Source organism: Chiloscyllium plagiosum, unplaced genomic scaffold (genome assembly GCF_037043375.1).
Source record: "Chiloscyllium plagiosum isolate Xiang-an unplaced genomic scaffold, Cpla_swu_hap1 HiC_scaffold_42, whole genome shotgun sequence".
NCBI classification, from domain to species: domain Eukaryota; kingdom Metazoa; phylum Chordata; class Chondrichthyes; order Orectolobiformes; family Hemiscylliidae; genus Chiloscyllium; species Chiloscyllium plagiosum.
In genome coordinates this window covers 43,531,801-43,559,069 of record NW_028270180.1, presented here as the reverse complement: position 1 = coordinate 43,559,069, position 27,269 = coordinate 43,531,801, and the positions used below count along the sequence as shown (strand labels likewise).

At 42.2% G+C, this 27,269-nt stretch overlaps 1 non-coding gene and 1 gene segment (V, D, J or C); one reads left to right on the top strand and one right to left on the bottom strand.

Annotated features, from left to right (window-relative positions):
* LOC148137593 (Ig heavy chain C region-like) overlaps positions 1-27,269 on the bottom strand; it is a 784,089-nt gene that overhangs the window by 396,462 nt on the left and 360,358 nt on the right.
* Positions 19,529-19,601, top strand: trnap-agg (transfer RNA proline (anticodon AGG)). The gene has a single exon. It is a non-coding gene; the product is annotated as a tRNA-Pro (tRNA).

The following is a 27,269-nucleotide window of genomic DNA, read 5'->3' as shown; positions in this document are numbered from 1 at the left end:
GGCCGAATCAGACAGTGTCCATGTTGATAGAAACAGCGACTGTCCCTGGAAGTCCAGTCATTTGGATTCCGTGCTCTCACAGCCATGGCCTGCGAATCGTTAGCATTTACTGTTACCAATATGAAATGCTGCCTTCCCCTTAAAAGTAGAATTATGACCTGGACATGCACACATAAATTGTGAAATTGATATAAATTGATGATTTTTTTCTTCCATATTTGGGCTGAAAGTGTAACATGTAAATACTTAGATGATCATTAAAATCCAATATTCATGCCAGTTAGTGTTGTCACAAAACTACAAAACCAGAGGAAGAGCTGGGTTTTGCATGACTGAAGGAGGTGACTGCTCCTGCTTCCGACCCACTTTTCATCCCTTTTGTCCCAAGTTCAAGAGCAGAAGCCAAATTCTGGCAATCTGGTATATATTTTTTTAAAAAACACAGAAAATGCTGGAAGTATTCAGCTTGTCTGGCAGCTTCTGAAAGTGTGGTAGAGGTCAGCACCATCACAACCTGATTGACTTTACTTTGTATTCACGATAACTAATGTCCAAGTCACAACTCATTCAGACACATTTCCTCATCTTTAAAAGGTATGCACGCTTTCAGTTTGCCATGAGAAACGTTTTGTCAATTAATTCAGTACTGACAGGATAACCGTTTAAACCTGTATGAAACATGTTGCAAACGGTCATACCAGACAAAATGAGGTGCCACGTGAAGAAATATGTGTTTCATTCAGGAAAGTTAAATTGAATTGTTCACAGAAAATTGTGTTGAATTTTCTGCCGATTTTTTTGATGAGGTAAGAAGAAGTCTTGATGATGCTAATCCAAAGCGATCAGATAAATGTAGATTGGCAAAACAAAAGACAAACGTTCTGTGAGACCGCTGTGCATGAAACCTGGGGATGAAGGAATAGAAGGGATAGTAGCAATATTGATCATAAATTGACTGCGTGAAAGGTTACTGATGAAGGGTGCCTGCCTGAAACTTCGATTTTCATGATTCTCGGATGCTGCGTGACCTGCTGTGCTTTTTGAGCACGACTCGAATGCTGACTATGACCTCTAGCATTTGCAGTCCTCACTTTCGTCTGCGGGAAAGGGAACAGAGTCATCATTAACAATTGTGTTTTGAACTGGAAGCATTTTTCAAGCGAACTTTGATTGAGCATTGGTGTGTGGCAGTTCTGGTTAGATTATTTTAGACAAGCAGCATTCTCTGATTTATCAGACCGCCCAGCGAGCCCATGAGATTCTCTGATTGGTTGGAGGACCAGTGCCTCCAGCTTGGTCCTGGAGGACCGCCTCTTCTTCGCTGTTGAACATTATACGTCATCACTTGGGATGGATCCTGCAGTATGCAGAGGGTTAACATGAACTGTGAGCATGCTCGCGGCGAGTGCTCAATGGAACGAAATCGACAATCGACAATCGTTGAGTGAGGGCTAAAGGGGAGGGAAGCGCCAGGTGCTATAGCCCAGTTAGAGGTTACAGGTTTGGTCATGAAATGATTCTGGAACCAAACATAGTTTATCTGGGATCGCCAATTAAGCCACAGAGAGCATGAGTCTTCTTCTCAGAAACAGGCCCCCGTCAGCGACTGCTATTCCTGTTTCAGTTTTTTTTTAATTTATCAGGTTACGGTTGGTTGATCTATCTTTAGTGTGAATAGAGCTGAAAATAAGTGACATTGTTTGAAATGATTGTGGTGGTCCATGAGGATGTAATGTTGTTGGGAGACGCTTGGGAGTGTATTATGAACTGGAATTGGTGGGAAAGTGTACCCCATGAACACCTCTATCACTGACCTTGCTGTAAATTTGACAGAGACGGAAAGAATGGAACAGGAAGTGGAGGGACAGGACTCCTGAGCAGGATAGCGGGTCGCGGGAGTTTTGGAATTTGGGGTCATTCGTGGCCAATCCCTCAACAAAAACCCGACCCATTGTTTTTCTCACTGCTCCCCTTCCCCACACTTTCTTACCACTCCCTCCACCCAGTATTAGCAGCATTTTAAAGACGTTTACTGATTTCATACATACTATCTCGTTTTTGTCAGAACATTCAGCAATTTGAGAACTGAATTGAAATTGAGATACAGAACAGCCAGTGTACGAATCTCAAAAGTTACTTTGCACCTCATCGAATTGCTGAAGTTCGTATGCTAAAATTGCTCCCCGGTTACTGTTTGGTAAGTACTAACAGAATTATTTTTTTAAATCGAGACAATATGTTACTGATATCTGCGTCAGTTAAAAACAATTGGTTTTCATATCCCACCTTTAACAGAATGGAAATAGGAAATATTAGAACTTGCCTGGCTTGTTGTGATGTTTGATCCTTCTCTATAATTCAGTATGATCTTATATGATCATTCCGCACAGTAACCTGCTACTTCTTTAGGCCTACACCTTATGATCCCTCTTGCCTCAAAACTTTAGATATCTTCATCTGTCAACATTCCACATTCTGGCTTCAATTACGTTCTGTGGCATCAAATTTCACTTAGTAACCAGTCTTTGATTAATAAATAAAATCGTCATCTCAGTCTTAAATGGACTATCCATATTCTTAGAAGTGACGCCACCTCCCAACCGTCTATGGTTTGGACGCCCTGGTCATTGAAAGCATCCTTCCTGCATTTACCTTGTTCGTCCCTTTTAGAATTTTACTCGTTTCGGTGACATCCTACTTGATCATTCTAAACTTGAGTGATTTTCATCCAAACGAATCCTCATACGTCAGTCCTGTCATCTCATGAATTAGTCTGGTAAACTTTTATTGTGCCGTCTCCGAATGGAGAACATCCTTTATCAGATAAGGATCCCTAAACTGCACTCTCGGTTGTGCTGTCAACAAGACCCTGCACAATTTCAGCAAGTCTTCCCTGCTCATGTGTTCAAATCCTCTCAGTACAAAGGCGAACACACCGTTTGCCTTCCTCACCTGCTGCTGCTCCTGCATGCTTACGTTCAGCGATTTGTGTACAAGAAGACGAGATCGCCTTTCCTATTTTAGTTTCGTAAATTCATGCTGGCTCTGTCCAATCCAATTACTGTTTTCCAGTGTTAGGCTAACTTTTCTGTCATTCCATGTTTTCTCGCTACTTCCTTTTATAAATCGTGGCGTCATATTAACTGACCTCCAAGCCCTGGATATTGTTTCAGAGTCGATAGAATATTGAAATATGACAATTAATTTACTCTATTTGGACTCCACACTCTAGTAACAGAACGCATTCACTGCATTTAGGGTGACTTTAAGTACACCTCTGTTTGATTCGCAGTTGGTGGAATTTACTGTCTTTAATCTCATCAATTTCCACAACACTATCTCCCTGATAATACTGATTTCTTTCAGTTTCTCCCTCTCTTTTTCTTCCCAGCACTTTAGGAATATTACTTTTATCATCTGTGATGACAGAACCAAAATACATATTTATTTGGTGTGCTATATATTTATCCCGCATTATAACATCCTCTGTTTCTCATTGTAAGGGATTTGTTTTCAATAATCGTTTTTTTTTTCCTTAACCTTCATTAACCTTAAATTCATTAACCTTCATGAGCTTTAACAATTCTTTATATGGTTACTGTTAAACGACATTTTCGTTCTGTATTAATTATTTCTTCATCTTCTGCTGATGTCTGATGTTTGCTGCTATTTTCAGCCAATTTGTAAGGCTCCTTGAGTGCAATACTATGCCTAATGTCGCTTGTTAGCCATGACATGGCCACGTTTCCCGGTTTCTTTGTGTCAGACAGGAGTGAGAAGCAGTTGCAGTTCCTGCAAATGTTTTTGAAGTGCTTGTCATCCCTTTAATTTCTGTTCCCCAATTCGTTATACCATGCTCACGCTTCATATCAGTATCATTTCTTCTATTTAGATTTCGGCTCATAATCTGAGTCAGCTCTATCACTCTCCACCTTAATGAAGAGTTCTCTCACTGACTTCTTCACTCTTCCTGAATGACAGCATAGAGATAGATTATCAATTATTCCTTTACATATATACAAATAAAGCTTTAAAATCAAAGTTGACATATTCCCAGGCCTGCTGACTCATTAGAGAGAGAGAGAGAGAGAGAGAGAGAGAGAGAGATCGCGCGATTTGACTGTTGGTGCTTTAACCTGAGAGTAGTTGTGCCTCAGGCACAAGGTGAAAATGTGGGGACTTCATGAGACCAGTACGAGAACTGTGCACATGCTGCTGCTGTCATTCTTTATCGAAATCTCGTCGACCAGCCAACTAAGCTAGCTCACCAATATCCATTAAACAGTACGTAATCAAGGATGCTCTGCCCTCCATTTGTGTCCTTAATGTAGCGACTCAGAAAACCATCTCATACATATACCACGTAAGTCTCCTCCACTGATCTGACTTGCTCAGTCTATGGGCAGGTTGAAGTCGCACGCAATAGCGAGAAGGCCACAAGATAAAGGAGCAGCATTAGGCCATTTAACCCATCGAGACCTCTCCAATATTTGGTCATGGTTGATATGTTTGTCAACCTCATTCTTCGGCTTTCTGCCATCTCCTGTAACTGTTGATCCTCTTTTCAGTCAGGGACCTATCTATGTCTGTCTTGAAACATTGCAATGTCTTGACCACTAAGCCCTCTATGGCAGAGTTCCAAAGGATGACTAGCCTCTTGCTGAAGAAATTCCTCCGCATATCACTTCAAAATGGTCATCCTTTCTCTCTATACTGTGCAGTCGGCTCCTGGTCTCTCGTGCTAGTTAGAAAACTTCTCCACAGCCACTTTAATTGCCCCTCTCTGGATTGTTTAAGTTTCAATCAGATCCTCCTCAAACTTCTAAACTGCATCAAGTACAGCCCCCGAGTTTTCAACATTTTATGACAAGCATTTCTTCCCCCCAGGATCATTCTTTTAAACCTTCTTCGGACCATATCCAATGTCACCATATCTTCTGGTGTATTGTGTACAGTTCTTGTTTCCTCGTTATGAGAAGGATTTTATTGTATTGGAGAGCGTTCAGAAAGTATTTACCAGAATGATGTCATGAATAGAAGTCTTCTGTTATAAAAATAGGCTGCGGTTTCTTTTTCACTGGAGCAGAGGACTTCGACGTTTGGCCTTATAGAGATTTGTGAAATCACGAGGAGCATAAATAAGATTACTATCAAAGGTGAGGGAGATCGCATCCAGGGGCATATGTTTAAAGTACGAGAAGGAAGCTTTATAAAGGACATGAGTGGCAGCTTTTGTTTTACACCCTTTGGTCACTGTGTGCAATAAACCGCTGGAGGAAGTGATGGATGCAACTACAGTTAAATTATTTAACAGTCAAAGTTTGTGCGAAGATTTGTAGCTCGGGTGCTCGTTGTTGTGGTTCTGTTCGCCGAGCTGGAAGTTTTTGTTGCAAACGTTTCGTCCCCTGGCTAGGTGACATCATCAGTTCTTGGGAGCCTCATGCGAAGCGCTTCTTTGATGTTTGCGCCGGTGTTTATAGTGGTCTGTCCCTGCCGCTTCCGGTTGTCAGTTTAAGCTGTCCGCTGTAGTGGTTGGTATATTGGGTCCAGGTCGATGTGTTTGTTGATGGAGTTTGTGGATGAATGCCGTGCCTCTAGGAATTCCCTGGCTGTTCTCTGTCTGGCTTGCCCTATGATAGTAGTGTTGTCCCAGTCGAATTCATGTTGCTTGTTGTCTGCGTGTGTGGCTACGAAGGATAGCTGGTCGTGTCGTTTCGTGGTTAGTTGATGTTCATGTATGCGGATTGTTAGCTGTCTTCCTGTTTTTCCTATATAGTGTTTTGTGCAGTCCTTGCATGGTACTTTGTACACTACATTCGTCTTGCTCATGTTGGGTATCGGGTCCTTCGTTCTGGTGAGTTGTTGTCTGAGCGTGGCTGTTGGTTTGTGTGCCGTTATGAGTCCTAGGGGTCGCAGTAGTCTGGCTGTCATTTCTGAGATGCTCCTGATGTATGGTAGTGTGGCTAGCCCTTTTGGTTGAGGTATGTCCTCGTTCCGTGGTCTTTCTCTTAGGCATCTATTGATGAAGTTGCGCGGCTATCCGTTTTTGGCGAATACCTTGTATAGGTGTTTCTCTTCTTCTTTTTGCAGTTCTGGTGTACTGCAGTGTATTTAACAGTCATTTGGATAAGTAACTGATTAGGAATGTATTGGAAGTTTTTGGGACAACGGCAGGCAGGCGGGTCTATTTTAATTTGGCAATGAGTTCTGCATGGTATATATGGAGTGAATGGTCTGCTAAACTGCTGTATGACTCTGAAATACACTTAGATATCGGACCTAACTTCCTGCAATATTCCAAATGCAGTCTGACCACGACTATATAAATGCTCAACTGGACATCTCTGCTCTTGTATTTGAGGCCCCTTGATATAAATTATAAAATTGAATTTTCCTTCCTGAATTCCAACTGAACCTGCCTGATCTAGGGCTCCCAAGTCACTTTGTCCTTCGGATTTCTAAAGGCTTTCCGTGAACAGAAATTAGTCAAAGCCTGCCTTCTTCCTCTCTTACTGCATAACCTGACACATCCCTTTTTGTATTGCATTTGCCACTTATTTGCCCACTCTCTGCGCCTGCCTAGCATCTTATGAAGTTTCCCAGCTTTCTTGACACGACCTGTCTCTCAAACTACGTTTGTGTCAAGTGCAACTGTAGCGAAAATGCACTCTGTCCCTTTGTCCAGATGTTTAACGTGTAACTTGAACAGTCATGCTCTCAAAACCGATGGCTGTGCAAGTCTTAAAAAATCAGTAGCTGCCATCCTGCAAAAGACCCCTCTGTTCTCACTCAGCAAGTCAGCCAATCCCCTCCTTGTCACTAACAGCATGCTTTTACCTTATTTAGCAGTCTGCTGTATGTCACCTTATCACAGGACTTATGAATATTGAATTAAATCACGTCCACTGGCTCTGCTTTGCCTAACTTACTTGGTACTTCCTCAAAGAGATCTAGCATAGCTGTCAGACATGACGTCCACTTGATGAAGACATGCAGACTTTGCTGTAATTTACCATCCATTTCCAAGTACTGTGCAACACTGTCAGTAGTCTGTGTCTGCCTCTCCCCTTTCTTTCAGCAGGGGTGTTGCATTTAAAAATGTCCCGTCATCTGGGACCCACCCTGACTCCTGACTGATCACGACCAATGCATCCACAATCTCCTCAGCAATCTCCTTCAGAAATCAGGAATGCAGTCCTTCTGGTCTCAGTGACTTAATCCCTTCAGACCTTGCAGCTTCCCCGGCATCTTCTGGTTATTGTTGGCATTTCATTCACTTCTTCCCTACGTGTCTATTAATTCACATATTTTGTTGTTGTCTTTCATTGTGAAAACTGATGCAAAGTACGTGTTCACCTGCACCATTTCGTTGTTCCCCATTACGTCTTCTCCAGTGCTCCAATTTGCACTCTTCTCTCTGTTGTCTCTCCACAATTCAGGCGCTCTGCCTGTATTGCTGATGAAGGGCTTTTGCCCGAAACGTCGGATTTTCCTGCTCCTCGGAAGATGCCTGAACTGCTGTGCTTTTCCAGCACCACTCTACTCCAGAATCTTGAATCCCGCATCTGCAGTAATTGTTTTTACCGAGTTGATTTTAACCCTACTGCGAATACTCTTGCAAGGATGCCTGCCTTGAAGAAATTTTCCTCCTCTCTCTACAAAAATCTCAGGGAGTCCTCTTCCACTGCAACTCCCAGGTCATTTCCTCTGCCCTGAAGCTACCTTCTCCCACTCTCCTCACTGACCTGTCACCTTCATCCTCACCCACAATCACCTATTGTACTCTATTCTACTTTCTCCCCATCCCCTCCCTCCTCACATTTCATTCTCCACCGTCAGGCTCTCTGCCTGTACTCCTGATGAAGGGCTTTTGCCCGAAACGTCGGAATTTCCTGCTACTCGGATGCAGCCTGAACTGCTGTGCTTTTCTAGCACCACTCTACTCAAGAATCTGGTTTCCAGCATCTGCAGTCATTGTTTTACCTTACTATTCTCTCTGTAACCTTTTAAATATGTGAACAAACTCTTGCACTATTCTTTATATTTCAAGTTCACACACTTACGTACTAAATCTTAATAACTCATCTTGCCATTTCGGTTGTTCTCTGCTCGTTATTGAACCCTTCCAAATGCTCTCGGCTTCACTAATCTACACCAGATGGTGTTTATCTTTTGTTTCTGTGCTCTCACTGACTTCTCTTGTCAGTCATGTTTGCTTTGTCCTCTCTTAAGCATGTTCAGGTGGCGTGAGCAATGGATCCGGTGTTACTAGGCGCTGACGGAGTGCCATTTGGACTTGAGATAACGTCCGCCAACTTCTACAGTATAGCACAGTACATGGAACAAGACTGTGACCAGGACACAATGATTGTGAATTTCTCTCCTGGACTGGTAGAGAAGGGTTTACGAAACTGCATTAACAGTGAGTTCAGAGGAGAGTATTTACACAGACCAAACCCAAAGCAAGGTATATTTGTGTCTTCTGAATTTCTTACCTGGATTGACAGTGATGAATTTTAGATACCTCTTTTTGTTATTTTACCATAACTCTTGTCGACTGTGTCTTTATGAGTTTTCCACCAATTACAATCCCCAGAGCCTGTGACTGTCACAAATCTACTCCATTTTCCTTCTGCTTCTCAGATCATAAGGATGAGGAAAATCTGCTTCATTTTTATTTCCTGATGTCTGTCTGCGCACGCTAAAACATTCATCTACCTTCTTTCCCTGCACAAACCCGACCAGCTAAGTTTTTCAGCATAGCCTGTTTTATTAAAAAAATATTTCAGCTGCTGCAGTATTTTGCTATTATTTCCTTGCAGGTGTTTCTCACAGCACTGAGTCTGAAAGTACAGATGTTCCAACGATTAGCTGCTTTCTTACTGAGTGGTGGATGCAGAAACAGATCCATGGCAGCCTGTGTGAGTCTTTTTTTCTTTAATTTTAGTCGCAATTACCGAATGATTGCAACACAAGATAATTTGGCGCATCGTGCCCATGCTGGTTCCCTGAGCAGATTAATTCACCCCACTCTCCAGCCCTTTCATGAGCAAGACTGGCTTATATTGTCAATCTCCAATTGCCTATGTAGAAGTCGATGGATTATCTTCTTGAACTGCTGCAGTCCACGTAGTGCACGTGGTCCCAGATTACTGGCAGGTGAGGAGTTACAGGTTAAACACCTGGAAATGATGAAGGAATTGCAATGGATATCCAAATCAAAAACATCAGATTGTAATTCTATCCCGTCTTCCATCTGTCAAAATGTCCAAAATGATTCACAGGAATGTGAAAAGGCAACACTTGACACTGAGCCACATAAAGAGTTGTTTAGACACTTAACTGAGCATGTTTGAATTGGTTCCCTCTCAATTATATTCTTCAAATCAATTTTACACGGTATTAGAAGGATTGACTTGCACTCAGCAAATTTGGATCAAAGATCACAGCAGAGTCTGACGGAGTCACATCATTTATCCTAACCTGAATAGTATGGTGTTCTGAACAGGAAAGGTACAAACTTCGTTCAAAGTCAGGAGAAACAGAGCACGTGTGTGTGGGCGAGGCTTCAGCTGATCATCTGGCCTGGCAAGACGCAAAGCGAATCAGCACAGTGAGATACTATGCAAATGTCAAGATTGTGGAAAAGGAGAAAGTGAGGATCGCAAATGCTTGCAATCAGTGTCGAAGAATGTGGTACTGGAAAAACACAGGCCGTCAGTCAACATCCAATCAGAAGCCCTTCATCGGGAGATTAAATGTCCCAAAAATACGAAACAAGGGACAAAAAAATAAGAACAGGAAAGAGGTCGTACTTCAAAAGTTAACTGGACTAAAGTTTGAGTCAATTAGACCAGACAGGCTTCATCCCAAAATGTTGAAGAAAGAGGAAGACAATGAGAGAATGTGGATGCGCTGGGAGTCATCTTTCAAGTTATGTGATCTCTGCAAAGTCTCCTGTGGAGTGGAATTCAGGTTGGAACCCCACTGTTTTGCTTGTTCAGGAAGCTTTTTATCCGGTCCCACACAACATCACAAAACACAATGGGGTTGGAGAAAACGTGCCAGCATTCATTAAGGATTGTTTACCAGCTGGAAAGCATAGAGTAGGAATAAGCACACTTTTCTCACGTTGGTGTTCTGTTACGGGTGAAGTACCACAAGGATCAGTGACAGCACTGCTGCCTCACAGTGCTCGAGACCGGGGTTCAATTCCATCGTCACGCGATTGCCAACATGAATTGTGCACATTCATAGTGTCTGCGTGGGATTCCTGCGGATGCTGCTGTTTCTGCACACAGTACAAATATTCACGGTTTAAGTGAATTACCCATTATATCCAAGAATGTCCAAGCTTGGTGGATTGGGCATGCGAAATGCAGCATTATAGGGAGAGAGTAGGGCCTCATTGCAATGCAGAGATTCTATGATTCGATGCTTTAACCAAATTGTTCCCAACCATTATACATGATTTGGACATTTGGACCTCTTGGAATTTTTCCAAACTTGTTGATGACATCAACTGGATCGGAATGTACATTGTAAGGAGAATGGTGGGAGCCTTCAAGTGAAGTTTGACAGCCTCAAGAATGAGTCAGTAAATGGCAGTTTATCCATAACACACGATAGCTCCACAAAGAATATCAATAATCTGGTTAAATCTGACTACCTTTTCGCAAAGTATCTTGAATTTTCATCATACCCTTGATTTTCTTTCTCTAAGTGCCTTGCTCAACAACTTTATTTAAAAAACATTGAGAAGCTTTCATGTGAAAGATGTTAAGCTAACTACTTGTCATTTCCTCCTTGACTTCCCTTCTGTTCTGACTAAATAAAACTCACTGATCTGCATGGGTTGGAGAAATTGAGGACTGCAGATGCTGGAGATCAGAGCTGAAAATGTGTTGCTGGAAAAGCGCAGCAGGTCAGGCAGCATCCAGGGAACAGGAGAATCGACGTTTCGGGAATAAGCACGAAGAAGGGCTTCCTGAAGAAGGGCTTATGCCCGAAACATCGATTCTCCTGTTCCCTGGATGCTGCCTGACCTGCTGCGCTTTTCCAGCAACACATTTTCAGATCTGCATTGGTTCCCACGATGACTCTCCACTGATTTTATAATTCTCAGATTTGTTTTCAAATCCATCCATGGTCTTACACCCCATTAATCCACCACTGCTTCCAGCCCAACATTCCTCTGTGCTCTTCCCACTCCTCTACTTCTGCTCTCTGTATTCGAACGCTCCTTACTCCCCCACTGCCAAATATGGATTTTACACTGAATGAGAGAGTCTGAAGCAGTGCTGCATTGCACTAAACACTACAGGCTACTGCTCTTGGCGGTAATATGGAGTTCTACCTCATCACCATGTTATCCAAAAAAAATAGATCAATTCATTCTCATGACTATGATGTAGATTCCTGCAAACTACTTGACTATTTTCTGTGTGCTGGCAAGTACAGTATCTTTCTCTATCCCCGTTTCACTTTGACTGTGACATGGCACATTTTACTGCTCCTTTATCCACTTATAACTGTCCTTTGTTTGAGGTCTGTATTTCTGGTTTTGTGTGCGGTGGGCCATTGACAACCTGATGTGCAATTCCAAATTGTTATGAAGTTGCAAGTGTGTGCTGTACCTTTAAGAGAGGTAGAATGATGTTCTGCACTGAGAGCTTACGAGAGCAGTGTCAGAGTTTACTGGAAAATTGAAAATATATAACATTTGGCTGTGAAATAGGTACCTGAGTTGGTTGCTGTTTTGACGACAATTCAAATTTAACCAACGAGATTCATTTACGTCTCTGTAAATTAAAAGCCAATCGATTTTGAATTTATTATTCTGCCAACATCGAACAAATGAGATAATCCGATTTGGGGGTATAAGAAAGGTAGGCATTTTGAACGTCAGACAGAGTTACTGCCATCAAGGGAGAACTACAGGAGGAAAAGAAAAGCCAAAAACAAAAAGACCGATTGCGAAATGAAGGGAAATGACTCTGGCAATTTGTGCAGCTAACACCAAACGAATGTTTGCGTGAAAGCTGCTGGGTTGCGCTGTTGGATCTTATCATCATCACGATCACATGTGCCCCACACGCTGACAATTGACAACTCGGCCGAATCTCAGTTCATCTGCTGCTGAAACTCTCATTTTTCCCCCTTTGATATCATTATAGGGGACTTTAAATGAAAAGGCTGGCGATTTTGCTCGATTGAAAAATTGCAGTTCCTAGAAATGATGTTTTAAATGAACATCAAACGCGACTGTAAAACTTCGGCGAAGGAACAAAAAATGCCGTGACACTGCTGGAAGAGTGCCACAGAGCCCAGAACAACTTAGTGGTACAGTGGAGCTAATGGCAGTTAATCTCTCAATAATGATCAAATAAAAGGGTGGGAATAATGGGGGGTTTTCACAACTCCAATGTAGTGTCTCATTGTAATGCGAAATGATTTTTGAAGTGATTTCAAGAGCACTGTTTTGATCAGTCATGACAAGACAAACAAGAGAGGCACAATAGGAGGAATGGCGTCGGGAGAGCATCTTGGTAATAGAGATCACAAACCAGTGAGCTTAACGTCAGACTGAAAGCCACCTAGCACAAGACTTAGACTAGTATTTTTGACAAGTTGTGTGTTTATTTTACAATGGCAAAGTGGTTAAAAGATAAACGTCTGTGGCATTAATGGAAACGTAGCAATTGAGGTGCCATACTGACTTCGTGGCAGGAAATCAAGACGCATTGTTTACAGATAATCTCTGGTCCATGTCAGTAAAGGCCCCGACATGATGATTGATTTCACAACCACCGGGATTGAAATGGATCTTCTGGTTTCAAGTTCCCGATGATGGGATGGGACACGTTTACCCATCAAGAGCGCCAGCAGCAGCACAGACAGAATGGTGCCGATTTGTGCATTAGGTTATGGAATGCCTCAGTGAAATGGGAGGAGCGATGTAAAGGAAGGTTAGTGACCATGCAAGGGAGGGAAATCTCTGAAAGTGCCTGGATTTGAATTCTGATTTATGAAATGGAGAAGTGTGCTATTCCGCAAAAGTAACCAGTGTTGCGGAATATCATATAATCTCGTCTTCCCAGGTCTAAACTAAGAGAGACTGAGTGGTGCAGCAGCGAAGATCAAACTGGAAATGGGCATGAGGATGAGCCCGCCGTGACAGTATAAAGGTGCATGAAATGCCGGGTCTGGGACTCCACACTGTAGTACCTTCTGTTGACATGGAGCAAGGAGCATTGTGATATCAGATTGGGACCTCCAACTTCTATGGAGCAGCTTCTGTTGGCATAAAGCAGGGGACATTGTGGCAGCTGGCTGGATGTTCCAACCTCACCTGGAGCAGATTGTGTTGATATGGAGCACGGAGCAATGAGACATCAAGTTGCAGAAAGGATACTCAGTTATTTCAATCTGAATTAAAGCAGTATTTAGCAGGACACATGTTTGTAGATGTCCCAGGGAAATCTCGCAACAATAAGGGAAAATGTGGCAAAGATTCAGCTCGTGGAGGAGAATCTGTGCAGAAAGAAACGCAGGTAATGTTTTCTTTTTCTGCCTTTTATCATAAGACTCACTGCGTATTTGGTTAAATTGCAGCAAGTGATTTTCAGCTCGTGTCATGATATTAAATTACCTGAAAACCCATACAAGTAATTAAAGCAAACTAAACTTCCAAAAATTAACGGTATAGAACTAGCTCAAAGGTAGAGGACATAGGGTGGTGCTGGAGGATTGTTTTTCAGACTGGAGTCCCGTGACCAGTGGAGTGCTACAAGGATCAGTGCTGGGTCCTCTACGTTTTGTCATTTAATTGGAGGTGTAGTGGACAGCGAAGAGAGTTACCACAGATTAGAACAGGATCTTGACCAGTTCGGCCAATCGGCTGAGAAGTGGCAGATTGAGTTTAATTCAGATAAATGTGAGGTGCTGCATTTTGGGAAAACAAATCATAACAGGACTCCCACACTTAATGGTAATATTCGAGGGAGTGTTGCTGAACAAAGAGACCTTGGAGTGCAGGTTCATAGAATTCTGATATTTGAAATTTAACTTGAAAGTGGAATCTCAGGTAGATAGGATAGTGAAGAAGGCGTTTGGTATGATTTCCTCTATTGGTCAGAGTATTGAGTATATGAGTTGGGAGGTCATGTTGCGACTGTACAAGACATTGGTTAGGCCACTGTTGGAATATTGCGTGCATATCTGCTCTCCTTCCTATCGGAAAGAAGTTACGAAACTTGAACGGGTTCAGAAAAAAAAAACATGAGGATTTTGCCAAGGTTGGAGGATTTGCTGGGGCTGGGGCTGGGGCTGTTTTCCCTGGCGCTTCGGAGGCTGAGGCGTGACTTGTTAGAGGATTTCAAAATTATGAGGGTCAAAGATATGGTAAATAGTAATAGTCTTTTTCCCTGGGGTCTGCGATTCCAAAATTAGAGGGCATAGTTTTAGGGTGAAAGGGGAAAGATATACATGAGACCGACTGGGCAGCGTTTTCACACAGAGAGTGATAAGTGCATGGAATGTGCTGCCAGAGGATGTGGTGGAGGCTGGTTCAATTGCAATATTTAAGAGGCATTTGGATGGATATACAAATAGACAGGGTTTGGAGGGATATGGACGGGGTGATGGCAGGTGGGACTACATTGGGTTGGGATATCTGGTCAACATAGACGAGTAGGACCAAAGGGTCTCTTTCCATGCTGTGCATTTCTCTGACTCTATGACTCTATTTGATGTTGACATTATGCTCGAGTTTATCTTGATTTATGGCGGAAAAGCAGGAAACTGATGCTCAAATTTACAGAATCAACGATGATCCCATTCAATGACTGAACAGACAAGAGGCTGAATGGAAGCTTCGTCATGACAGATATGTTTTCATTATGGATCGCACTGAAACACGAAGTGGGGAGGATTGGACTGAAGCAGTGGTGGTGATTTTCTTTCCTGGTTAAATTTTTGAATATGACTCCTATTTCTCCTGTCCATGTTCACATCACAACTCTGAAGCATGAAAGCGTGAAGAACACGTGGGACATTTGGCGCAAAGTCTAACGTGCCTGACTCAAGATCAGAACATTGTAGGTTTCACTCCTCTCTAGCTCGAGGTTAACGCAGGTATTTATTAATCTCACAACCTAATCTTCCTCATTGTCCTGAAGCCGAGATGAAGTTTGAGCTGCTGATATGCAGACACGAGAATCTCTTTCAGTACACGTCCCGGAGAATATCACAGTCAATGTCGCAGCGTCATCACAAGTGAGGAAGACCAAATAATCCCACACACTGCGAATCGGCACTTTTCAATTTCACAGACCCAACGACCCAATCGCTGCGGTTCCTCGTAATTGCAAGGAAACAAAATAAATATCTCAGTCTCACGTTGGCTCATGGAGTGCCGAGGCACCTTCTCCTAGTTTAAGAGGCTGGAACATTGACCCTGATGTTCGTGGACACATTGATTGATTCGAAGCATTGAATGGAATCCTATCACAGATGTCCATGCTGTTGATACTGAACAAAACCGCCCTTACTGGGAATTGAACCCGGGCCGCAGTGGTAAAAGTGCCAATTCAGAACCACGACACGTCCAAGGACGAGCACAGCGATCAGACGCACGTAGAGTGACAGCCCTCAAATGTGTTGGACGCGTTCTTGGCAGAAATAACCGCTTGACTATCCTCATTCCATTTTCCATCCCTTTGCCTTGTATGCCTTAGCATCACAAATACAGATTGAATACCTCTGAAGGTTGTGTTGATTTCATCTCAATGAGTTGCCGATTTATCCACCACCACTGGTGGATAACGTTTTTACTGCTAATTACTGAAAACTTTCTGCCTCTTACATTTAGTCTACACCACTTGGCGTTTGCCCGAGTGAAACCATTTCTTTCATCCGAACATGCCTTTATCTCTCATTGTTTTGCACAATTCAATCATGTTTCTTCACAATCTCCTCTTCTCCATTGAAATTAGAACAGAGAAACTGATCGTTTTTAAAAAAAAACACCCTTTGCAAAATACTGCATTGCGTCCTTTTCCTGAGCTTGATGTTCCAGTGATCTCCCGAACATGCCAGTAAAAATTGCTACATGAGCACTGATCTCACAACAGCAGTATGTAAATTGATCGACTGGTTTTAAGGGCCTAACTGTAGGATTGGGTCACGTTCGCCCAACAACATTGACTGCAGCTGCACAGACAGAACAATATCAATGGGAGTACTTGATTGCCAAATGCCGCTGGGAAATTGGAGGATGAACCGAAAGTAGGGTTACTGATCGTGTGATGGGGAGAAATCTCCGAGAATGGGTGGGTTTGAATCCTGATACATAGACAGCAGAGATGTGAAAGGGCGAGGGTTTGAAGGAGCAAAATCATCACCTCGACGAATATTTTCATGTCAAAAAAGATTGATTCGCTCCTGCTTTTGTGAAGCATGTCTTACTCTGCATAAAACGGGAACAAGTGACAATACTGGAAGTCAAATTGCTGATGATCTTTCTGCTGCCACAACGCAAAGCGCTAACCACTGCACGATACCGGCACCACAGGGAATAGCATGATGCAAAAAGCAGGAAAGATAGTGAATTCGTCACTCACGCTGCCCTTTACACCTGTCAACTTTCCGAGGTTCACTGTGGCACCTGCGATTGTGAAGGTAACAAGACGCAGAGCCAATTCTCAGCGTTGACAATTTTGGGAAAACCTTTAGGAAGCGGAATCAGAGGAGAATAGAGAGTGAACTGTCTGAATGAGCAGAGACTGCCGAGGTACCGCCCCCCTTCTTTAAGAGACTGGAACATCGTCTCTCATTTCTCGATGTCATTAATTGATCCGAGGTACGAAAAGCTCTCCCTTTGCAGGTGGTCTGCTTTTGCTGATGTCGCTGTTAGGATCAAAACAAACCCCAACTCCCAGACTGAGAATCAAAGCCGGGTCCCAGCGAAGAAAGCGAAAAAAATAGAACTGCTAGCCCACCATGGACAGCTACACAAATACCACGTATGTGTAGAATGACAGCCCTCAAGGTTGTTGTACATGCTTTCGTCAGATGCAATCGCTTGACTATCTTTATTCGTTTTCATCACTTGGCCTTGTATGCATTAACAACTCAACTTCAGATCCGTGTATTTCTGAAGGTTATGTGGGTTCGCCTCTGCGCATCCCTTCAGACAGTGAATCCAGATTCAACCATCCGCTTGCTGATGAGATTTTTTCTGCATTTCTCCTCAATCCGTTCCACCTCTTAACTACAGTCTACGCCCCTGTTGATCGGTCAAGAGGAAGCGTTTCTTTTAGTCTGCCTTGTCCATGTCGCTCATTACTTAGTGCAGATGAAACATGTATCCTCAGTTTCCTCTGCCTGAAGAAAACAACCCCAGTCAAAACAATCTGTCTTCATAACCTAAACTTTTCAACTTGGTCAATTTCAGCACGGTTTCCAGTGCGATCACATGACTACTGTAATGTGAATTGCAGAACTGCACGCAATATTTCGGGGGAATCGAAGGAACAAATGAAATAAATGACGGGAGAAAGCCACAGAAACTTGTCTTTTCCAATAAAACATCTTTTGCTCAATCCTGCGCTGTGCACTTATCCTGAGTCCAATGCTCCAGTCGTCTATTGTACATGTGAGTAAAAGGTGTTCAAAGTTTGGGTGAAGATTTGTAGGGACAGGCCAATATAAATGCCAGAGGAAACACCACAGAAACGCTTCACAGGAGGCTCCCAAGCACTGAGGATGTCACCTAGACAGGGGACGAAACGCTTGCAACAAAAATTTCCAGTTCGGCGAACAGAACCACAACAGTAAAAGGTGCTCCACGAGGATTAATTACAGAACAGCTGCATCTAAATGGATTGAATTGCTTGAAGATGCTAAACATGGGATTGAGCACTTTCACCCAAAACAGTGACCGCAGCAGTACAGAATGAACAGTGTAAATGTGAGTATTATATTGTGCAATACCTCAGTGAAATGGGAGGGTGGATGTTTAGGCGAGTTAGTTCTTGTGGGAGGGAGAGGTTTCTCCGATAAAGGGTGGTTATGATATGTGAAACGCAAAGATGTGAGACAGCAGGTGTTTGACGAAGGAAACCTATCACCATGTAGAGTATTTTCATGTAAAACAAAGATTGATTTTCTCAGCGTTTGCTGACCACACATTACATGGAGTAAAACGGGAAAAATGCCGATTGCTGTGACAGTGATTCTAGCAGAACTTGCTGTGCTGACAATGCCAAGGAAGAACCATTTCATGATCCTCGCGCCACATGGAAAAGCACGATGCAAAAAGCAATAAGGATCGTGGCAGAGGTTATTGAAGAACAGAACCACACGCACAAAGGAATATTTGTCAAACAGTGACTGAGATGTGGGAACTCAGATTCGGTTGAATATATAGCTTCTATGTCCGGACAGACTGTAGAGATTGCAACACGGAGGTTGTAGGATATTACATTTGCGAGATATCTACAAAACTTCAAAGGGTCATAGGATACTGCAGGGTATTGCTGAAATGTACTTCTCAATAACACTGTATTTTAACATCGGTTACTTCACCAATTTCCTCACTTATTGACGTAATCATATAATGGCATGTCATATAATCCCAGTTCAATAGCGTGGAATCAGAGAAATTGATTTGCAGTGCACCCAACACTAATTGGAAATGGTAATGGCGTTCAGCGCGAGCATGCGGCTGCGAAAATGCAATCGGTGAGCGTAATGCCATTCTCTGATGATACAGAGGCGCGTGAAATATCGAGGCTAAAAGCTCCCGCCTTAACGACAGCGGCTTCAATTCCCACGCATCAAGAAGCAGTGGGACATCAGGCTGGGAGCTCCAATTTCACCTGCAAGAACTTGTATTGACATGGAACACGGAACTTTGGGACATCAGCTGGTCGAATAGATAGTCAACTATTTTAATCTTAATTAAGTAGTTTTCAGCAGGATACTTGTTTGTGGATTGAAAGAATATCTACAACTGGGACCGTCTAAATTACAAAGAAGAATTCTGCAAAGAGTCAATTCTTGGAGAAGCATCTGTGCAGAGTGATGCAGAGGAATGTTTACGTCATCTGCCGTTCTTATATGATTGACGTTGCACTGGATTAATTTCCATGAAGGGATTTTTTTGCTCGGTTCACAGTATTCACTTTCCTGCATACTCGCAAAAGTCGTTACTGTACTCGAAACCTCTGAAAGTTAACTGGTATATACAATGTGGTGATTAGGCTCACGTTCACGTCAGTTATGCTGAAGAAGTGGATTCGAAATTCATCACATCACATTCCATTAAATGACTAAGCAAACAGAGTGTGAATGGAAGCTTCATGAGGACATATGTGTTTTTGTTTGGAAAATTCGTTGCTTTGAAATGTGATGAAGATTAGACTGAAGCAGTGACAGTGATTATCTTTATTGCTTGTTCAACTGGTGAACATGACTGCTATTAACCGTGTCCCTATTAACATCACGGCTCCTAAGCCTGTGCATCGGGCCAGTGGCGCAATGGATAACGCGCCTGACTAGGAATCAGGAGACTGTAGGTTCGAATCCTACCTGGCTCGCCTGCAGATTTTAATCCCGCTTAAAAATTGATTTTTCAAAAGCCGAAATAAGGTGTGAGCTCCTCATCTGCAGGAACGAGAATGCCTTCATTAAATGCCCCCGAGAACATGAGAGTCAATGTCCCAGCGTCATCACAGGAGGGAAGCCGAATAGTCGCGCAGGTGACTTATGGGCACCTTTCCATTTCATAAAGCCACCGATCGAATAACTGTTGCTCCCGGTGATGCTCTGCTTTGAGCATTTTTGAAAACTCTTTGGCCAGTGGAATCAGAGAAGATTGAAGGGTTAACTGTCCAACTGATCTTTATAGAGTGTGAGTTCTAGAGTCTCCAACCTGCTGACTGATAAAGTTTTCCTACCAGTCTATTCAAAGCTTTCTGCATCTTATCTGAAATCTACAAACCCTGGTGATCGATCAAGAGCAAATGTTTCCTTCAATCTGTAATTCCTTGCTCCTCATTATTTCGTACACGTCAATCATGTCTCCTCACAATCAGCTCTGCTCTGAGAAAAACAACGTTTTGAAAGTCTTGTGTTCACTGAAATTTCTTGTCTGTTTTTAACAGTTCGGTGAATGGAATAATCCCACTGCTAACATTCAGCACAAACTTTCAGCAAAAACCACACAATGCGGGGAACCTTAGTACTGCTCTTTTCGTCAAAAATGTGTAAAAGCCCCCTGTAACTTTCGATTTCGCATCCCGTGGGGCTATTTGTCCGTGTTCAACGACGTTTCCCAGGAAGGTCACTTTGGCTTTGGCAGATTCACTTTCAGCTAGGTTTACAAACCAGTTTGACTTCCGCATTCGATCAAAAAAGCCCGATAAATGCTGTAAATATTCAATCCACGAGAGTCTGAAAGTCACCAGGCACAATATACACCAATCAGTTGCGTATTCGGCAATTACCCTGTCAGTTAACCTCTGAAATGTGGCTGAAGTGTTTTTCGTACAAACGGCATTACTTTAAATTTCTGCAGGCCAGTTGGCGTTACAAAATTGCCTTTGATCTTTCTGACAAAGTTCCCTACCAGTAACCTTTGAGGAAGTTTAACTAAGAAATGCAAGTTGCTCCTCCAATCTTTTCCACACAGTCCTCCAACTGCAGATATGTATATGCATCAGTCTTTCTAACAACATTGATTTTGTGGTAGTTCACACATAACTGTTGGGTTTTTTCTGCCTTTGGCACCATGATGATGGGTGAACTCTATTCATTGAAACTCACTTCGGTTATGCCATTTTGGTGCATACGTGACATCTCCTTATGAACTTGTACAACTTTAAAGGGTTATGCCTGCAAGGATGTTACAGAGTCAGAACAGCATCTCCTATATTTACATCATCTACAATTAGATTATTAATTCCCAGTATATTTCAGCAGATCTCCCCATGCAAGAGTAATAACTCTTTCGATTTTCTTCTGGAAGATAACTGAATAACTTTACCAATTTTGGACAACTTTTGCATTATCCAATTTTATTTCAGGAACGTCCAATGCAGAATTCCCTGACATTGGTTCTTCCGTTCGTTCGCTGCCAAAATACCGTTAGAGCATATTCCCATCGCACATTCTGTGAGATTCTTTCATGACTGAAGTCCCTATCAAGTAACTAACCTCACTCAATTTCCTCTCAATTTGATAAGGTATTTTAAACCTTACTTTAAAGTTTCACCGACAAATTAATTTTAAATAATTGCATTCTTCCCAGCGGCAAAATTGTGATTTTTTTATTTCTCATACACTTCCAGCTTCACCATTTGCTGTGATACTTTTAAATACAGTCTCGACAACTCCCCAACATTATTTAGTTCAACTCTAAAATTTGACATATCATCCAAATGCGTGGTCTCTGTAATCTGACTTATTAGTTTTTTTTAATAAATTTTAATGGTCCTCTTACTTTATGCCCAAAACTGGTTTCAGATGGACTTAGTTTGGTAGATTATTTTGGTACATCTCAGATCGCAAACAGCACTGACGCAACTCCCTTATGGAAATAATCTGGCTACTCCGAACCATAAAACCTCAATATAGTCTTTAATAATTGACGTCACCTTTCCAGTGCACTCTGTGATTCTGGATTGTACACAGTAGATTTGAATCGTTTTATTTCCAATCTATCTATACACTCCTTGAAAAGTTTTGACGTGAAGTTTGACCCTTGAGCTAATTGTATCTCTGATGGTAGTCTTAATCTAGTTCTTTTAAAAAACAGTAATTCGTCCACTATCCTTTTAGCTGTCATAATGCACGATTCAACAGCATTTGGAAATCTCGTCAAGACATCCTTTTTCTGTTAATTAATATTTATTCCCATCTTTTATTGGATGTAGGGATCCTACACAATGAATGAAGACACTGAAGAAAGATTCCTCGAACGCTGTGATAGATATTAAAGGTGCAGGCTTTATTATTTCCAATGGTTTTCCTTTTAGTTGAAATGTATGACACGTCTGGCAAAATTCAAAGGCATTCCCCTGCAAGCCAGGCGGTAAAAATCTCTTTGTATTTTAGCCTCCGTTTTCATCACGCCGACTTACCCTCCAATTTGTGGCACATGCGGCACTCGCAGCACCACTTTTCTGTACCCTACTGGAAAAATAAATTCTGCCCATTTCTCACTTGCTTGAATATGTGTTGCTCTCCATTTCTTCCTTAACATATCATTTGCTAAGTAATATCACACGGGGATGTATTCACTCTCCTTCCAAGTACATGTCTTCTGATCCAACTGCTTTAATTTTTCATCTTTCTGCTGTAACTCAGTAGCATAGCAGAGCTAAATATATTTGCATTATTAACGCTCGTCCCCTGCTGTGTCCCACTTACCTGATAAAAAAAGTTGTAATCATATTTCAGCTTCCTTATCCGTGCCTTTTGATTTGTTCTGCTTCAGCTTGTGACTCTGTGATCGCGTTAAGACACAATCTGGGAAAATTCCTTGATTAACGTCCTGCATTGCTGCACTTGCCTGCATCTCGACTGGCTTTTCAACTGGAGTAGGCAGCACGCTTACCGGTGATTGAGCTATATCATTTGCAAGCACAAATTGTATTCTTGGAGCTGAGAGATTGTCCAGACCTCCAACCAGAAATTCCCCACTCTTTCTGCCCACTCTAGCCTCACTGTACATAACTGAGCAATTTTTCGTCCCACCATGAATTCCCGTATACATAGTTCTTCAGGAGTACATTTTTTCCCCTCCTTCTGAATCACAGACAGGCACGATCCTGTGTCCCTGAATATTGTTACCTCTCTATCTGCTACCACTGGCCAAGGTAAATGAACTTTAACTTTGCAGGTTTATTATTAAAGCAGATGTGGCACTTCCCCCTTACCAACCTCTGATCGGCTTGTGCACTCTGATGCAGCTTTCTACCCTCCACTGTGCTTTCTATTGCCATGCCAACAAAACATCCAGGCTTGTTTCGTTTCTCTGCATCTGACTTTCCAGTGCTTTCCCTCGTTCTCCAACACAGACTTCATGTGGCCTACTTTATTGTAATGAAATCCTCAGATCTTGTTCCCTTCAAGAGTTCCCTATTTACCCTGTGATAAGTTATCCTAATGATTTTCACAGAGATTTCACTTTCCCTTTCCACGTGAGGATTTCTCTTTGCCCCAATTTCGATCCCTCAGACTTAAAATGATTCTGGAAGCCCATCCTTGTTTTATGGACCACTTCATAACAATCAGCCATTTCAGCTGCTAACCTTGTCGTTTTAACAATATGTTCTTCCAGAGTAAGCTTATCTTCAGCCTTTATTTCCAGCCTTTTAAGGTGAATTCCTTTAATAATTGCCAATTTCTGAAGTTCAAACCCTGTCTCTCTTTCTCTCTGCTCTGTTGCTCTCTCTTCTTCCCTATTTCTACTTCGAATCGTATCTCAAACTGCCTCACATCTGGCGTCCTTTCGTTATCTCTCGAGTCTAACTCAAGCTGCTTCACTTTCAAATAAATTTTAACCATCTTTACAAATTCTCATGATTTTTTCAGCTTAGTTAAATGCTGAGCTACTGCGGGAATGATCTCTCCTTTCATCACAGAAAGGGGCAAATACAACCCCAGTATGCCTGCTAATTCCAGAAGCCCGGCCTGAATTATTTTTTGAAAAACTACCAACTTGACATCGTCCATAGCAAGACAACTCTTTGTACCTAAATGAGACATTGCTTTCCCAAGCATTGCCTGCCCCAATCCAAATGAACACCGGAAATAAAGAGCTGAAAATGTGTTGCTGGAAAAGCGCATCAGGTCAGACAGCATCCAGGGCACAGGAGAATAGACGTTTCGGGCATAAGCCCTGCACATTTTCAGCTCTGATCTCCATCATCTGCAGACCTCAATTTCACCCGAAATAAAGACGCAAGCACCTATCAGTTGCTCTTTTAATCCATCAACTACCTTCCAATTTGTTATGGACGAGGCTAAACCATTCCAACGTTATTAAGCAGACAACCTAGACCGTAATGTTATATTTATTTCGTTAAGCATACAGTGAAAATTACCCGAGTAAGCTAGGTACAAAAATTATTCACAAAATGACGGATTGAAAAACAAAAAAAACAGAATATTGGATACCCACAGAACTTAGTCTATCCAAAGTAGACTTACTTATGCTGTTCTGAAAATATACAACAATCCTAAAAAGAACACCTTAAAAACAGTAAAACTGAAACAGAAGCTTACAGTTAAAAATTAGAAGGGCAGAAGGAGAGAGGTTATTAGTTAGTGCACCACTGCTGCAGGATCTAAAAACCGGAATTTAACTTTCCAAAATGACCACTCTTTTTCCATTATACAGTTCATTTCTAAAACATTAAATCTTTGGGCTTAAGCCTCAGCTGTTTACGGAGAAACGAAAGGCCTCACAGTGAACACTTTCATCTCTGTAACACTTCATCCGAGTCGGAGCCTGAACTGTTTTGAAATGCCTTTGATAAAAAAGATATCAAGAGACATTAACCTTGAGAAAAAGTACAGCTCCGTTTCTTTTTTAAAAAGAGAACATCTTTGTGAGAGCCCAGTCCCTCCAAACTTTCTTCATAAGTGAAACTCTTCGAACAGCCAATATCCTGGTAAATCTGTTTTGCACGGTTTCCAATGCTATCACATCCCTGCTATAATGATAATTGCAGAAAGACACACAGTACTCCAGCTAGAGCCGATTGAGGAAATGAAACTAACAACTTAGAAAGCCACATAAACTGCACGTTTCCAATAATGTGACTTTTACACAATGCTGCCCCGTGGAGACAGTCAGATGTGAGAACTCAGAGCCGACAGTGTGGTGATAGAAAACACAATAGGTCAGGCAGCATGCGAGAGCGGGTGAGTTGATGATTCGGGCATACACCCTTCAACAGGAATTAGATTTGTGGCCGTGGGGACTGATAGATAAATGGGAGGTTCGGGGGTTTGGGGGCGTGATAGCTGTGAATGCGAGGAGTAGATAAATGTGGAGAATAAGATACTAGTTCTGACAGGAGGTGGAGCGGGTAGGTTGCAAAGGTGATGTGCAGGTCATGAAGGCAATGCTGAGTTGGAATCATGAAACTAGAATAATGTGAGGGAAGGGCGAATGAGGAAACTGGTGATCCCATGTGGCATCAAGGGCCCAAGGGGAAGATGAAGCCTTCTTCTTTCAGGCATCAGGTGTTAAGGGAATGTCAATGAAGGAGGCGCAGGACCTGCATGTGCTTGGCAGATTGAGAGGCGGAAAATGAATTTCATCAGTGATCAGCTTCTAACTGCATATCCAAACTATCATATTGAACATGTTGTTACATCTTCGGAACCGTATCTATCACTACCCCGCCTGAGGAGAAGGCGAGGATTGCAAATGCGAGAGATCAGAGTCTGGAAGGATGCCGCTAGAAAGCACAGCTTTTAGGCAACATCGTAGGGCCAGGAATGTCAATGTTTCCAACATTCCTGACAAAGAACTTATGCTCGAAACATCGACTTTCCTACTCCATGGATGCTGCCTTACCAGGTGTACTTTTCCGGATCCACACTTTTAACTCGACACCACTCAGCTCAACTGCATGGGAAAATTAAGATGCACCTGTCACCACTCAGTTGATTCTTCTGTCGCATGCGAGACAAACTGCAACATTCATTTCCCCATAAATATTGGTCATTCAGATCACTATAGAAAAGAAAAATGCAGAGGCTGAATATCTGAGAGAAAAGAAATAATTGTTGTAGAATTCAGCATCCTGTCAGTTCAACTGAATGTTTGGATATTAAAATTGGTAAAGAAAAAGAGAAAGCTGCAGTTCAATAACTGCTACGGTCTGTTTCTCAAAAGATAAAAAGAATTTCATGGACTGTAATGTTTTGATCAGGCAATGCATGCTCACCTTGCCAAGTGCTGATAGGAATGGAGGAATATATATTTGCTTCGCCACTGCTGAACAGATGAAAAATACCATTTTGCCTTCCGAATCGGTTGATGCTCCTGCAGAAAAGTCAATGTGACTCATAAACCCAGCACAGCCAGTTCGATGTGCATTTCAGAGACCTGCAACATCACATTTTATTTAAAAGATCTTTATTGATTGTTCCTTATAAATATGGCATTCTCCATTTCATTATGCATTGGACAATATTGTACCCAATCACTTATTCATTGGTACATCACTCAATTTTAGTATCCCTAACGTTCCATTCACGACTTAACTACTAAACTACTTTCACGAAAAAAATGCTTATTTTTAAAACCGAACACTGAGCTGAAGCAATGCCTGTTTGAAATTAACCATCATTCTCTCACTCTCTATACCTTATTTAGTGTGTCTCAGTGCCTGTCACCTTAAACCTGTGCCCTCCAGTTCTGAACGTCACCATCCTGCGCAAACGATTTAGTCCAGTTGCCTGTCCATGCCCCTCATAATTTCATAAACCGTGAGAACTTACATGCTGCCTGGAACATTCCAGCGAAAAAGCCCCTGCCTACCCCATCTCCACGCTTAACTCAAGCCCTCAGGTCCCCACAACATCCTTGTAACTCATTTGTGCACAGATTCAATTTTCACAAAATCCTTCTTGTCGAAGTTGACCATCACTGCAAGCAGTATTCCGAATGTGATCTCGCCAATGCTCTATATCGCCACAACATGACATTCCAACTTGGATAATCGACTTTCTGACGAGTGACAAAAAACGTGCCAAGTACTTTCTTCACCATCTTGTCTACTTGTGACACCACTTTATCTGCTTTTATAAATATTGCCTTGACTGATGAAGTTGTGATTGTCACGATGTTCTGCTTCCTTGACGGATATGTTGTCCAACATGCAAAGTCTCTCTGGTCCTCTGGGTTTCCTCGTGTCCTGCCATTCATTGAGTAATCCGTTGGTGTGTTTCTTCCAATGTGCATCACCTCATGCTTTTCATGGTTAATTTCAACATCCCCTATCTGAATTTAAAATTTGACAAATCCATCTCGGAGCTCCTCCATCCTAAGACCTTCTTCCTCACTATTAACCATTTTGCTAATATTCGCATCATGGATAACTCTGCTTCTCATTTCCCCCGAATTTGTTCTATATTCTTTACACACATCCACAAACGACATGGGACCCAGCATTCATCCTTGTGTTACACCATTGAATACCAGTTCCAATCACACAAACAGCCTTCTATCACCATTCTTTGTC